This window comes from Polistes fuscatus, unplaced genomic scaffold, assembly GCF_010416935.1.
Source record: "Polistes fuscatus isolate 324 unplaced genomic scaffold, CU_Pfus_HIC Scaffold1, whole genome shotgun sequence".
Taxonomy (NCBI): Eukaryota; Metazoa; Arthropoda; class Insecta; order Hymenoptera; family Vespidae; genus Polistes; species Polistes fuscatus.
The window spans coordinates 13,754,529-13,767,734 of record NW_025112997.1 but is presented as its reverse complement, the minus strand read 5'-3'; the positions used below and the strand labels follow the sequence as shown (position 1 = coordinate 13,767,734).

Genomic DNA, 13,206 nt, shown 5'->3' with positions numbered 1-13,206 from the left:
TCGAAGGTAATTAAAAGTCGCTGAAAGAAAATAAAAAGAAAAAGAAAATAAGATAAAAAGAGAGAAAGATGTGACGAGTTCAGCGAGAGAGGAAGAGTTTCGAGTATTTCGAATTACTTCGTGTATGCAGCCACGTGTGTGGTCCCGTAGGAGCACGTGTCTTCGAATCGAGTAGCTTTTTATCCGAACGCAGACGCGCCGCCCGCTTTTTGGCAACGAATTCCGAAATTCCACTCTCGGGATGCGACGTGGCGCGGAAGGAATCCCTCCGGGATTGGCGAAAATCCTTCGACGAGCCCAACAAGAAGCGCAATTGCGACAACCGCAAGAATCCCTTCGAACTCTTTCCTTTCCTCTCCTCTTCTTCTTCTTATTCTTCTTCTACCCCATCCTCTTCGTTATCCTCTTCGTATTCCTCATCTTTGATTCCCGAAGATCATTCGAATCATCCCGTTCTTCTTCTTTAGAATTATGCTAATTTTCGAACCGATCACAATAACGTAATTAACGAACCGATTCGTTTCATTGTCTTCTAGAATTATTCTCTGATTCATGCTCGAACAGCTCAAGTTATAATTAAGGAATACGAAATGAGATTTATTTATCGTGATTCTCTTTTAGCCAACATGCCGTGAAATTTCTACCTTCGTGTATTCAGAAGGATAAATAAGTATCATTTGTCATCAAAATAATCTGAAACAAATATTTCTCTTACACCCTCGTTATACGCGAAAGACGTCGTTAGTGTCTTTTGTATTGTCTACGTCCAGCCAATAAAGTACAATATGATTTGGCGAGAAACATTGCTATTAATAAGTGTTTTCATAAATGATGAATAATAATTTTCAAGCGCGGGCGTACGGACCGAGATTTACATTTTCAAAAACGAATTTGGCTCTGATCAAAGTTTTTTTTTATTTGGGGAACAAACAAGACGATAATGCCGATCGTGTTACCAACAGGTTTAAAATATTTATCGTTGACTTTTTATAATATAACATTTTCAATTTATCTCGAGTTATTTTATTATTTCTAATAAGTATTTATACTTGAACAATTTTCTGCCAAAATATCAAAATAAGTGTTACGTAAAATAATGTTATCACATCGAAGAAGCATTACTAACAATAAAGCAAACCCTTAAGGAAAAACGAGTGGCGCCACCAAGACGATCGGCGGAGAAACGAAGATACGTAAATGTAATTCCTTCTTTATCGACAATAACAAGTATGATTGGAGACGATGTGGGAGGCCCGAAGTGGAACTTAACCCCCAAAGATAATGTAAACACCTATTACAAAAGAGTAATGAGACGATCGTATGAAACTTTATCACGTTTCTTCTTCGAAATGACAAATCATTAAAAAATAATAAACGATAACGTCGATCAAGAAATCATTCTAAAAGACATAATTCACATTAACGCGTGTTCCGGTTATGTTATAGGTATCTGTCAACATGTTAAATCGCATTAACATGTATCCTAAAAGTCATAGAAGTTGTCAAGAATGACCGTAAAATATTATGAGATACGAAAACTCGCGTATTTTGGCTGCGAAATTCTCCCACGAAGGAATGCAAAAAGAACTACGTGAAAAGAATGAAGGGCTGCTGGTAAGCCGAGAGATGAGCTAGATCAAATCAAGAGACAGGGCGTCGATCGTTTCGCTCGATGACTGATTTGATTCGTTAGAATTCGTGTACTCACCTTAAGCTCGAGGCCCAACGGGGCCTACTCCGTTCGATCCAACCAACGACGATCGCCTTCTTTTACACTAAAATGATAAAAAACACGATGTTCGTTCAGTTTGTCACTAATTAAAGATCTCGCGACGTCGGCCATATTGCCGTTTGATCGCACGTCTCCTTAAAGAGACGCGAGATGGTGCTGACTACGTCTACATCGCTCTATCTTCCCGCCTTTACACCTTTTCAAACTTTCCTTTCTACCTAGAAAAGATAGATCAATATAATTATTTTTATTCTTGTAGAATCTAGATAAAGTATAATCTAACGAATCAATTCTTAAGAAACTCGAAATTACTTTTATCAACTGCGTCGTACTTGAGATAAAGGTTATCTCGAATGTTTAATAAGAAAAAGAAAACTTAAAAAATTAATATCAGCATTGCAGACGATCTTACCTTTACTTGCTTCAATTAATTTTTTCTCGTTGCAAGTAGCATCATTGTTATTGATTTTTATTATTTTTATTTTTAATATCGAAATAAAACAACACGAAAGCAAATGAATGTAAATATATTGATTTTACTAAAAATTGGTCTGTAACGCGGTACCACCGACAACCTTATCGTCCAAAGTCAAAGCTATACTAAACTTATTATTCAGATGGCGTTTGTTGCTACTAATGGCGCTGCGATCGCTTGAAGAAAAATGTATCCAGTGTGTTAGCTATCTAGTCAATAGCAATTGAAGCGTTTTGACGGGAAAGGTGAATAATAGATTAAGGAAAATGCGTTTTTTTAAAATCAATCGAGTTCGAGAGCTATTAGTACCTTATTATGGAAAAAGCTATGGTACGTTATTCGATATAAATTAAATTATATTTATATTAAATAATATGTTATAATAATTTTTTCATTACATTTTAGCTGAAAAGATAAAGTTCCTTTGGAAGTTAGGATGGAAAGAAAACCCTGTTATGACTACATGTGTAATCACCCTCCCAGCAGTAGTTTTGTATACATTATATTTCATGGCATTCGAAGACAGAGGGGATTTAGTCAGAAAGTATAATAAACATATTACAAGTCAGTATTCAAATTATTTATTGACATTTTGGAGGTTATATTTGCTACATCTGCATTATCTTTTCCTTGATTATCTAATCACTTATTATTTCGTGTATGTCAAATTGTACTTTTTGAAAAAAACGTAATGTATCTACAAAAGACTCGTTAATCGTAAATAAGCTTTCTAAATACGTATTACACATAAGTAATTTTGAAATAATTTTTTTGAGCGAAAAATTCCATTAACTCGGTATTATATAAGAAGTGTACTAATTTTTCAGTCAAAAGAGTGTCCAAATCTCTGTCAGCATAATAATTACCATTCGTAATCATAAAAAATAATTTGTATCGTTTGTGCAATTAAAAAAAGTTATGATAGAAATTTTTATAAAGTCAAGTACTTTTTCTATTATATCTTGATCATTTAATTAAATTGAAATTAATTTCTATTAGACATTGGTGAATTAATTATTGTTTGTGTAAATAGTTTACAGGTCTGACGATCCAAGAGTTAAAAAAATTCGACACGACTCTATACTAGATCATTAAAGATTTGGAATAATGAAATAAACGAAATATTGTTAATGATAGTAATATTAAAATAGCAAATGTTAATAAAATTATTTAACTAATTTTGGATTTATTATTCTAAAATATATAATGATATAAGGACGGAAAGTAAATAGCAATTAAAAGGCTATTCGTTATTTAACAGTTTTTTAACACTAAAACATTATCAGGTTTAAACGATTATGTTCATGCGAATCAAATAAGATCTGTCAAAAAAATAATAATACAAACTCTTTACGTCTATGTTATTTTATATGACTATAGAAAAAACTTGGGATTAAAGAGTACTATTCTTATGTCAAAACTATTTCCAAACGAAAAAGAATAAAATAAATGGATACTCTAATTAAGTTCTTTGTTCTACAACGTCACGCAATTAGATCAAATCGATGTTAATGAACAACTACCTTCATTTTTTTTTAATGAAAAGAATAGCTCTCTCTCTTCAATTTTGATTTATAGTCCTTATATTTTTCTTTATAACATCATGCTGAGCTACATTTACGACGGTATAACAATAGTTAAACATACTTTGCGACATTTGGTCGGCAGGGGTTGCGCCAAGCGTCAGAGTAAAAACATTTGAGGGTTGAAAGGGAAATGGGTGCACGATGAAAGAACATTAATGTCTTTAGTTTGTAAGTCTTCAAGGGGGTTCTACTTATAGGTATCCATACGTCATACTATCTGAATACAAAGTCAACTAAAAACTTCACTTCGGTAGCACCCACGCTATACATCATTTTGCCCTCTTAATTTATTAAAGTTTGCTTTTAATAAATTAGTCTAACTTTCTTCAAATTAATTTTTCCAACAACTTTATCTGTTAAAGAAAAATGTTAATGAAACGTCTGTTATTTTGATTGTTTGAAATCCAAGATTGTAAATTCGAATTCGTTGAAATGTTAGTAATTCGTGAATATAACAAGAAAAAGTAGTTCGATCGAAATCAGGGTACTTTGCACGATCAACGGGCCGTAATTAGAGATTGGTAATCATAAGGGAACGGGAGAACCCGGTATCGGCTGATAACCAAGCAAATACATATCATCGAGGGATTATGAAAGCATTTGGCTCTCTTTGATCCGGCAATAGCACGATTTTATTTTTTGTTACTTCGAGCAAACAGGCAAAGCATGTTGGCAAACACCGACGTCGAGTAGAACGCGATGGTCGTTGCTGAAGTAGGAACAAGCGCGGTTCCTAACAAACGAGTTTAAGGTCTTTCAACCATTGAAGCCCTCGTGTAATTCCACCGAGGGTAGAATTCAAGAGAGTAAAAGTAAACGAAAAAAAAATCTTTCAACGAGAATTCCTTATTCCGTATTTTACCTTGTGTTTATTTAAATTCATCAATGTTTTGCTATTAACAAACGAAAAACCTTAACCGTGAATAATTTATAAGAATCAAATATATTTTGTTCAAATCCGGAAAAATATTATTAAGGACGATGATAATCTATCTCCCTCGGACGAGGAACATTTATTTTCTTTCCTCTTACGACAGCCCTACTGCGAAACTTTCCTGCTAGTCACGCATCGTAAACGAATCCCCAATATCCACATTAAATTATAACGCGGTCATCGCTCATTTTTTCTTCCATTTTTTATTATTGTCAGTCGTAAAAGCACGACTTATCGTCCAAATTTCATTTCGCCAAATGATTCGAAAATTATCGCACAAAAAAAGATCGAATAAGATTCATTTCTGTAACATTAGACGAACGTGGCACTGTGCATCATTAGTTTCATTCGAGCTTTATCCACAAACGAATCGGAACTCGATACTTTGTGACGATACTTTGCTAACTTTGATATTGCATAACTTGTATCGCGTATCGAGATTTCTCGTAAATTGTGCACGGAAACGAACGGATGAGGCTGAACCTTTAATACAAATAAATACAAGTTTAATTACGAAAAATATAATCTGAAATAATGGAGGAAAGAGACGGCTAACGAGCAATCTCGTTGTTACTCGCGATTTTGGCTTACTTGCATATATATGCAATATATGTGTATGAATATAATTATTTGTGTATGCAGGAAGATTCAAAACTTTTATCTCACATCCCAATTAAAACGTTAGAGAACTAGACGATGGAATAAACGATAACAAACTTATACTAAAAGTTCTCTCATATCTTTAACTAATCTCTCTTTCGATCGAACTTTAGAAACATTGATTTTCTTCTAAATCCCTTCTGGGTTGAATATTAAATTTCAGTAATAACAAAGAACATTTTTCTTTCGTAATTTTATTTACGATAAATAAATTATATTAATTTTTCGATTAGAAAATTTAATAAAAACAGAATATTTGTCATCGAAAATGTTTCCCTAGTGAAAATATCATTCCTACAAGATTTTGAACCAAATATCGACATATGTGTTAGATGTTACTTCCTAAGAGGATAATTTGACTTATTCAAAATGAGAAAAATAAGGGAATGAAAATGATCGGAAAATTATGAGAAATCGAGCACGTAGGAAGGTAGAAGGTTGTAAGGTAAACTTGTGTAGGAGGAGTAGATTGTATAGCGCGAGGGTGGGCTTTAAGCCGTGCTCGTTCTCTCGTTCGCTGGTCGACCGCGCGCAGGATCGTAGGATCGTTGCCGGTACCTCTACCTCTGCCTCTACCTCCTTTCGTGCCTCGGCGTGTGTACGCAAAGCTTCGAGGGTGGGAGAGCAAGAAGGGTTGAGAGGAAGAGGGTAAAGTAGGGGGGAGCTGGGATCACCCCTCGCGTTCACTTCTCCTTGGCCAGTGGTTCAGTCAGCGTTTCGCACCGGCGTCGCTTCGTCGTTTCTTACGACCGCTGGGCAAAATATAGTTAACACGTTCTTGCGTACTACTGTTACTATTACTATTACTACTACTACTATTACTACTACACCTACTACTACTACTACTACTACTACTACTATTACTACTACTATCACTACCACTAGCACAACTACTGTTCACTACTTACTACCGTTACTACTAAAATAGTAACACTTAAACCTCGTGTCCCTTGATGAGTCGCGTGTCATTAAAATCTACGCAGCCCCTCGAACTTCCGATTAATGAAGAAAAGTAGTTTCGTACAAGAGGAAAATAGACGAGTCCAGGAAAAGGACGAGCGGTGGTCGATGCTCTTTTGAAGGGAAAGCGCATTTTACTGCGCGTTGCGTCTGGGCTGTACGTGTGCGCAACTTCTAGTGTACGTGTGTGCGTTTGTGTGCGTGCAAGGACGAAAAAGAAAAGAAGAGAAAGAGAGAGAGAGAGAGCGAAAGAAGAGAGAGAGAGAGAGAGAGAAAGCACTGGCGGAGGACCTTCTACGGGTCCTTGAACGTCAGGCGTGCATGTCTCGGGTCGCGCTCAAACGCTTTTCGTCCTGCTACGCTCTGACAACGTTCCTGAGGTAAGTAACTATTTTCATCTAGTTTATATATATATATATACACACACAAGATTCTTAAGGTGAAAATTGAAACTGGAAATACCACGATCGTTTGAAATACGTCAGATGACGTTTATCCCTACGTAATTTCATTAATCAAATGATGTTTTATCAATGTTTAACGAAAATAATATTTTCAATAGTTTGACCAAACGTTTCACTCGTGAAACATCATTTTGTAAAATAAACTCGATTTCCATACTGTCGACTTGTTGACGTATTAATTACACACCGTTTCTACGAAAATTATTTCGCGAGCTTGTACATTCGTATTTGTATCAACACGCGTGTAGAACACGCGTTTCATTAAAAATTTAATGAAAAGTTATAGAGACAATTCTTTTCGCTTATCTTTATCGAAGAACGTATGTGGACGTTTTACGAAGAAACTTTTAAGTTGAAAAATTATCGAGCTGCGGAATGGAGTTTTTAGGTGATGATGATCATCATTTTGAGACGATGAAAGATCGTTCTCATCTTAACAGCCGTGAGATAACTCTTTCCGTCTACAGTTGTTAACGAGTTTTAGGAGCGAAGCTTCGTTTCGTGATAGAACTTTCCCCCTCCCCCGCCTTCATTCTTCCCCTTCTAAAGGTGCTTCATTTAAAGCTTGCTACTAAGGAAAAGAAAAAGAGGGAGAGAGAGAGGGAAAGAGATACTTTCGAAAAACAAAAAGTATATTACGTTATTCGGCAAACAACGTTTTGTACCGCTAATGCATTGCCGATGGAACGATATCGAAAAGAGAGAGAGAGACAGAAAGAGAGAAGGAAGAAAAAAAAAGAAAAAGAAAAAAGCTTTCGCAGCGGGCGAACCATCCGACGATTAAGAACTCTAATTCGACGGATCCTCTTTTATTACTAACGTGAGCTGCTTTCTCGAAGCATTCTATCGAATTTTATGTAGACGTGCTTCCTACGATTTACAGGAAAACGATTTTCTTTTTGCAAAAAAAAGAAAATACAAAAGAAAGGAGGAAAAAATCACGTTTCTCGTCATAATTGTACCAACGATTGTATTCTAATTTCGACTTTAACTAAGGTATTTTAGTTTTATTCTAACTGTAATATTTTCTGAACGAGTCGAAGTAATATAAACGTTTCCTCAACGAACGATAGGAATCTCGGTGAAAGCCTTTTTTATTAGAGATTCAAATGAGATATGATTTACGGTCAATATTGACAGGAATGAGTAAAAAGAAAAAGAGATGAAACAAATATTAAAATTCATGGTAGTTCATAGGTTGGTGTTTTGCGATTGATTAAAACGATTTGATCAAACTTAATGCGTTTGGATCTAACAAACGATAATCTAGATATTCTGCTATCGTTCCTCGATTAATCCTACCTGCCATGATCTATAGGATGGGAGAAAAGAAGAAGAAAAACGAACTAACAACGAGAACAAGTTTAATCTCGATGAAAGAGCACTGAAGGAAATTACAAACGCTGTTGTATATGTTTGAAATTAAATCAGAAACTTATAAAGGAATAGAATGTTTTATAGGATGGCATATAATAGAAGACAAGAATTCCTTAGTCTTATCTCCAATAAATGTAGGATAAAAAGAAAAAGAGAGAGAGAGAGACCGAGTACGTACAGTGGAGCTTCTTTTAAGCTCAGCTAGAAACGAGACATCCGATCAGACTTGAAATATCCGTTCGACGGTATCCTCACGGATGTCCTGCAAGATGGAAGGGATCGTCGTCCTGTAATTCGATCTTCTACTTACTCAGCAGTTGCTACTAGTATTATGGACAGAATAAAGCAGTAGCAGGAGTAGTAGCAGTAGAATATTCCGTACCAAAGCGATAAGTTTGCAATCCGATAGTTTCTCCGTTCGTATGCTTAAGTAAAACGCGTTCGTCACCCCTTGATCGCGTTATTGCCGTTTCCGAGAAAAGAGAAATACTGTCCAGAGACGTTTTATACCTACCCTTTTCTATTATTCCACAGGTCGGTCGCTGTGACACACATATATACCCAGAGGAAAGAGATCATTTGAATTTTTTTTTCCTACCAAAATTTACCATACGTATATCACCAGCCAAAAGTTTGAAAAATCACTACGTATATTCAGAGAAACAAGATGTTAAGAAGATAAATGGAATGCCTTTAAAGGAGCCGTGGTAGATTTATTTGTCAACTAAAACTTATGAGCAATATGTTTTATATTTTATATTATTTTTTGTTTTCTTTTATCAACGAACGAATATTTTTCTTCAAATTGCTCTTTCGCTGACATATTCTGAACATCCTGGTATAATTAATTTTTCAATTTTAATTAAATATATTTTTATGCTTCTTGTAAATAGAAGTGGCCAGAGATGTCCCAGTGGAAATGTCCATTTCGAACATTGCCTTAAACAAGGTGTTTAAACTATATAAGAACATTATGGACATAAAAAAACATTGAAATCTCTTAAAACTTAATTCAACTTATTAACATTTGATATAACAACAAATCATCGAGTGATTTTAAAATTTCTTATTAGTAGTATATACCGAGTGTTTTAATATATATAGATATAACTTTAGAGATGGTTTCATATAATCATATACCAGATATATTTCCGTATTATACGTATTGTTACATAATTTTCATAGAAACTTGTCAAAGCGGTTATTTACGACTTCGATGCGTCATAGATTTTATCACTCGTTCAAAAATACTTACTGTTGTTAAAATTAGTCAACAACTGACTTTAATAGGGTGACATAGTTCCTCAAAATTATTTACTGACGTATTTTAAATTAAAGACTTTAAATGTCCACACAAATAAGATTCCAACTAATTTATATCTGGTGATTGTACTGGCCGATTAATTGGCCCTCTACAACGAATCCATTTATTTGGGAATCAAAAGTCATGAGTCATGAGATGAGAAGCTTACTTATAGTCAATAAATTTATATGAATTGATGAAAGACAAAGACAATTAATTCGAACAAACAATTCGTTTCTAGATCACAACTGCAACCACCCCTAGATATTATAAGTCATATATTTTGAAAAACCTTGTATATACTTAAGTAAAAAAAGTCAACGTAAAAATCTTTTTCTCGACAAAATCTAGTAGATACATTTTCACGTGAAATTAAACAAATCCCCTATATAATATATGTAGTCGACTACAAGTCGACTTACAAGGGTAAGTTCATCGAAAGAAAGAGAGAGAAAGTTTTGGAAAGGAGTGTTGGACTTGTGCCAAATAGGAATGCCATATCAGCGCGTTACCTACCTATAAGCCAACGTGCTCCGTCGGAACAGCTGTTAATCCGACTTGTTGCACAAGCAGAACAAACGTAGTCACGTCGAGTTTTCGTGTCTATTTAGAATGCAGTTAAGTGTTTATCACTCCTCGAAGAAAGGAGAAGCTCGTCAGAGTCACGCGATCAATGAAAGAATATATATCACAGGGTTAAATTAAAGACAATTTTCTTTTCCAATCCCAAGCCCAACCAAACCCCTCCCCCGTCCACTACCTAAAAATCATTTTCTTCCACGCCTTTTTCATTTCAGATATTTATTTATACAAATAAAAGAAAAAAAGACAAGGGATCAATTATTGTAGCAAATATTTTTCCAATTTCCCAAAGGGAGATCTTTTTTTTACGATTCAACGAACCCAAACATTTTTTTAAGCCACGCATGAAAAGTCGTACAGTTTAAAACGTATATATAATAATTTAGTTTGTGATTGTTTTCAACGTATGTGTATATGCATAGGTATCGCGTTATCTTAAATCTCGGAGAGTAGTGATGAATAGAGAGACCGTATGCAGACACCATGACTGACCGATATCGGATCTCTCAGTGGACGGACGTCACGAACGCGAGAACTGGTCATTTTGGTTGGGTCTATTATTTACCCCGATAAACTTTCACATTTTCATCTATCCCGAACGAAACGAAATAATAAATTCTAAGAAAAGAGGACGTTTAAATGAAGCTTTCGTTCAGTCCAAGAGATTTCTTGGAAAGACGAGTGTTGCGATTTATTATATTATAAATAACTAGTAACGTTAAAGAGGTTACGTTGAAAGGTGATAATAGGATAATAGAGCGTAGTTCTAAAAAGATATACAAGCTATTCTCATATAACCGAAGTGCTTTGATCTCTGCTAGGCTGGAAATTCTTTGCGTGCCTTCCGGCCTGACTAGCGGATTTGAAGGATATGCGAGTATGCGCGCGTACCACACACATACGCGCGTATACACACAACCTATATGTATTATATCATATCTACGTATATGTACATCGAGTATATATATATGATGGATTGAACCATGTATCTACTTATATGTATATCGGTAAACGATATAAGCAGATTGACTCTCTCGTTCACCACAGATGGTATGAAGGGCGGAACGCATCCGATACGTACGATCTCTCATTTTCACGAACGTATACTCTCCTAATTACTTAAAGCTTAACGCTTATATGCTAGTTATCGATGAACCTTTCGATCGATTAATAATTTCCCATATTTTACTGGTAAGTTAATAGATGAAAATAAAAATAAATCAAGCTTAATAACAGTTACAACGTTGTGTAACACCCAGGTATCGAAAGGAACAATTTTTTTACTACATCTTCGCTTTTTTCTGAATTATGTACTCCAGCTATTTACCGTGAACAATTTATATACATACCACTATGGTATATATATAAAGTGATTAATTCTTTGACATACCATATACTTCAGATGATATCGATTATCTTATTGCAAACAGTGATATGAAAAAATTCCACGAACGAGTATACAAGTTTCCTCGTTAATCGGTTTTTCTAGAAAATTCTCTCTCTTCGTTTTTTCCACCTTTAGTTAAAGTATTTCAATTTGTCATTGTTTTTCTATTATTCTTATTTTTTCTCGTTTCTGGGAAAACTTGGAAAAATAGGCTTTGCGTGAAAGAATACGACTATCGAATTAAATCGTAACCAATTTTACATTGAAAATCCTTCTTATTTCTCCTATTTTATTTTATTCCAGTTTTACACGCTACGAATTTGTAAAATCGTTAAAAAATATCGAGATGGATTATAAAGATATTCACGTGGGAATAATGTCGAATAAGGTAGAAAAAAAAGAAAAAGAGAGGAAGACATATAGTTACATATATATATATATAAAACATACGCCATTTGCATATTTTCAATCTATACGATTCAAGTTTCGTATCCGAATACGTCAAAGAACGTCAAAAACGTAGAACGTTCTTCGAAAGAAGAAATTTTCAAACGCTACGAGATTCCATAGTACTTTCTGATTGCAAACTAGATTGCGGTAGCTGTGATCGAAGATATTGAGTTAAAAGTTAATGATAGTTGTGTAAAAAAGGATAGTAAACGTGATCAAACCTAAATTACATGCGTAAGTTATTCGAAAGGGTTAAGTGTTCGCGAAATATGATTAAATTGATTTTCCTGAGAAAAAAAAACAAAGAAAAGAAACGAAAGGGAAGAAAAAAGACAAAGAAAAACCGTGACACTGTCGTAATATGATCGAAGAATTTGATTGTCATCGGAATAACGTGCCTCCAAAACCAGGGTGTTTAAGAAGCGTACATATTTCCATATCAGTAATCCATAGAAGTCAAATTTCTTTCGCTACATCGAGCAACAGCTTTTTCTATGAGAAGATGCTTTGTGCATAGTAGACTCCCGACAGTCATGCTGCACGGGTTGGACGAGTTTTCGGTTCGAGTGACAATAATTTAATGGAGTGTAACGCTCTCTCGGTCTTACCCTCTTCTCCTCTACCTATCTATCTATTCATCTATTTTCCTCCTTCCCTCCTAAATACTTCTCGCATAGTACTTGAGTTCGAACCGAAAACTCAACTCTCTCTCTCTCCCCCTCTCTTCGACTTACTTCTCTTGTCGATATCCAGAGAAACGAGTTAGAAACGATCAAGAGTTATGCGATAAATCTTATTCTTCGCTACCTTTCTACAAACTCGAATTTACGAGATAACATTTCCACGGCCGTCTCGAAAACCTTTAGAATCAACTCGTCAAACTTCACCACGAGTTCAATTTTTTGTTCCAAAAATTCGAGTAGCAAAGTTAAAAAAAGGAAAAATTATTTGGATATTCGAGATTTGGATCATGCTTGATCTCCTTCCTCGTGTTAGTGGGAAAAGTTCGATCCTTGATCAGATTGAAAAAACCAAGGACAAACTTTAACGAGATTTTTTCACTCACTCACTCACTCACTCACTAACTAACTCACTCGCTAACTCACTCACTCGCTCTTTCCCTTTCTCTCCTAATTTCTTTTTCTTTCTTTTCCGTTCTCATAATCCAGCGTGATCTTATTACCTCAGCATGCGAGATCGAAGATCCCTTTTCGCGGCATCTGGGAAAAGGGAAAACGCGCGTCCCCATGCTCTGCTTGATCCCATTCGCAATTTCCAATCAACGAAGGAGACCGA

General features: G+C 35.1%; 1 long non-coding RNA gene across 1 annotated transcript; it reads right to left on the bottom strand.

The window, feature by feature from the left end:
* Positions 1 to 370: 370 nt before the first annotated feature.
* On the bottom strand, positions 371 to 1,891 carry LOC122516026. Its single transcript, XR_006303480.1, has 2 exons — positions 1,709 to 1,891; positions 371 to 693 (listed from the first exon to the last, which is right to left on the bottom strand). It is a non-coding gene; the product is annotated as an uncharacterized LOC122516026 (long non-coding RNA).
* Positions 1,892 to 13,206: the final 11,315 nt, after the last annotated feature.